This window comes from Mastomys coucha, unplaced genomic scaffold (assembly GCF_008632895.1).
Source record: "Mastomys coucha isolate ucsf_1 unplaced genomic scaffold, UCSF_Mcou_1 pScaffold15, whole genome shotgun sequence".
In the NCBI taxonomy this organism is placed as follows: domain Eukaryota; kingdom Metazoa; phylum Chordata; class Mammalia; order Rodentia; family Muridae; genus Mastomys; species Mastomys coucha.
Genome location: NW_022196897.1, coordinates 8,000,286 through 8,003,349, shown reverse-complemented (window position 1 = coordinate 8,003,349; position 3,064 = coordinate 8,000,286). Strand labels below are relative to the sequence as shown.

The 3,064-nt window shown below is 41.3% G+C and overlaps 1 pseudogene; it reads left to right on the top strand.

Annotated features, from left to right (window-relative positions):
- Nucleotides 1–228: 228 nt before the first annotated feature.
- LOC116089754 lies at nucleotides 229–2,228 on the top strand (annotated as a pseudogene).
- Nucleotides 2,229–3,064: the final 836 nt, after the last annotated feature.

The following is a 3,064-nucleotide window of genomic DNA, read 5'->3' as shown; positions in this document are numbered from 1 at the left end:
GATCATGGTGGATTAATCTTTACTTTTAATGATGGTTTTAAAATGCTTTAACTCCTCTTTTAACCCAGCACCCATGATAGGTAGTGGGAAAGAAAGGATATAGAAGAAGTAGGCCTGTTTAGAAAGGTTCTTTGGGGTGGAGCGCGCTGCAGGCAGATGGAGGCGTCTCCCCGGCGCTCCTGAGCAGGTGCACAGAAGGGGCCGTGCTCTCCCCGCCAGAGCCGCAGCATGATTGACTATATTGTGGAGTATGATTATGATGCTGTACATGATGATGAGTTAACTATCCGAGTTGGGGAAATCATCAGAAATGTGAAAAAAACTACAGGAAGAAGGATGGCTAGAAGGAGAACTAAATAGGAGACGAGGGATGTTCCCTGACAATTTTGTTAAGGAAATTAAGCGAGAGACAGAACCTAAGGATGACAATTTGCCCATCAAACGGGAAAGGCATGGAAATGTAGCAAGTCTTGTACAGTGAATCAGCACTTACGGACTTCCAGCTGGAGGAATTCAGCCACATCCACAAACCAAAGCTATTATGAAGAAGACAAAAAAGCGTCAGTGTAAAGTTCTTTTTGACTACTCGCCACAAAATGAGGACGAACTGGAGCTTACCATTGGGGATGTCATTGAAGAGGTAGAAGAAGGCTGGTGGAGTGGAACCCTGAACAATAAGTTGGAACTTTTTCCCTCAAATTTTGTGAAAGAATTAGAGTTCACAGATGATGGTAAAACTCACGACGCTCAAGAGGAATCAGACGTTCCTTTGACTGGCCATACCTCACCGTTGCCATCTCCGGGGAATAGTGGTGAACCTGCTCCCTGATCAGTTGCACAGCCAAAGAAAATCCGAGGAGTTGGATTTGGAGACATCTTTAAAGAAGGCTCTGTGAAACTTAGGACAAGAACTTCCAGTAGTGAAACAGAGGAGAAAAAAACAGAAAAGCCTTTAATCCTACCGTCACTGGGATCTAGAACCCAGAATGTGGAGGTAACAAAACCAGACATTGATGGCAAGATTAAAGCTAAGGACTATTGTAGAATGTTATTTCCCTATGCAGGAACCAATGAAGATGAACTTACGTTTAGAGAAGGGGAGATAATCCATTTGATAAGTAAGGAGACTGGAGAAGCAGGCTGGTGGAAAGGTGAACTGAATGGTAAAGAAGGAGTCTTTCCAGATAACTTTGCTGTTCAGATAAGTGAACTAGATAAAGACTTCCCAAAACCAAAGAAACCACCTCCTCCTGCAAAAGGTCCAGCTCCAAAGCCTGACCTGCTAGCTGCAGAGAAGAAAGCTTTTCCTCTAAAGGCTGAAGAAAAAGATGAAAAATCACTGTTAGAACAGAAACCTTCTAAACCAGCTGCTCCTCAAGTCCCACCGAAAAAGCCTACTCCACCTACCAAAGACAGTAATTTACTGAGGTCTCCTGGAACAGTGTACCCAAAGTGGCCAGAAAAGCCAGTTCCTCCTCCACCTCCAACAGCCAAAATTAATGGAGAAGTTTCTACAATTTCTTCAAAGACTGATACTGAGCCAGTATTAGAACCAAAGCTAGGTGCTGAACAATTGCCAGTTAGACCAAAATCAGTAGACCTTGATGCCTTTGTAGCCAGGAACTCCAAAGAAATAGATAATGTAAATTTTGATGGCATAGCTTCCTCAGAGAACTTGTTACATCTCACTGCAAATAGACCCAAGATGCCTAGAAGAAGATTGCCTGGCTGCTTCAATGGTGGACATTCTCCAACCCAAAGCCCAGAAAAAACCTTGTAGCTACCGAAAGAAGATGATAGTGCCAACCTAAAGCCCTTGGAATTTAAAAAGGATGCAAGCTACTCTTCAAAGCCATCTCTTTCACCACCTTCAAGTGCTTCTAAAGTAAATACAGCTGCTTTCCTAACTCCATTAGAACTCAAAGCTAAAGCAGAAGCAGATGATGGGAAAAAATTCCGTGGATGAGCTTAGAGCCCATATTATCGAATTATTGTGTATTGTAGATGCACTGAAAAAGGATCATGGGAAAGAACTGGAAAAGCTACGCAAAGAACTAGAAGAAGAGAAGGCCATGGGAAGTAATCTAGAGGTGGAAATAACAAAGCTGAAGAAAGCTGTTCTGTTGTCTTGAGGTGGTGTGGACCCAGTGTTCCTAATGCTCCATGAACTTAACTGACTTGTTAAAGACAACAGATGTGGTATTGTGATGAAGAAATAAGAGGACATAAACTGTGATATCTACTGAAAAGTTGGGGGGTGACAGGTTCTTTTTATATATTTTGTTTTGCCAATATGAAAAAAAAAAGAAGAGGCCTTATTTCTTACTGTGCCGGGATTGCAAACATTTCTATTGTTTGCTTAAAAGTACTACTGAATCTGTATAAAAAGGAAAGAAAGCTCATAATAGTTTTTTTAATTGAAACTTGTATTATTTGTAAAGAGTTCTATACTATAAATATCATAATATCTTTACAAATAAGCTGTAAGATAAACTATTTGAGAAGGACGGGTTAGCTTTGTAGTAGAGTCACTGCTTTCCTGTAATGCACAGAGCATGAACTTGTATACATACACTATGCCACACACACACACACACGGACACACAGACACACAGACACACAGACACACAGACACACACACACACACACACACACAGACACACACAGACACACAGACACACAGACACACACACACACACACACACACACACAGACACACACACACACACACACACACACACACACACACACACACACACACACACACACACACACACACACACACACACACACACACACTTACTTTTAGCTTCTTACCCAGGATTACACTGTTGTGCCTGTTTGTCTGCAGTGCTGTTTGTACGTTTGGTGATAAAATAGGAATTCCTAGTTACCAGGTTCCTCACCCATGCATATTTGATCATTAATGAAATAATAACAATAAATCCAACTTCTAGAGTGTTCTGTAATGCTCATTATAGGATTCATTAAAGGAAGCTAGTTAAACTGTACTGGATTAAGCTTGAGAAAATAGGAGCTTTGTTCTAAATTCATATGACCCAAG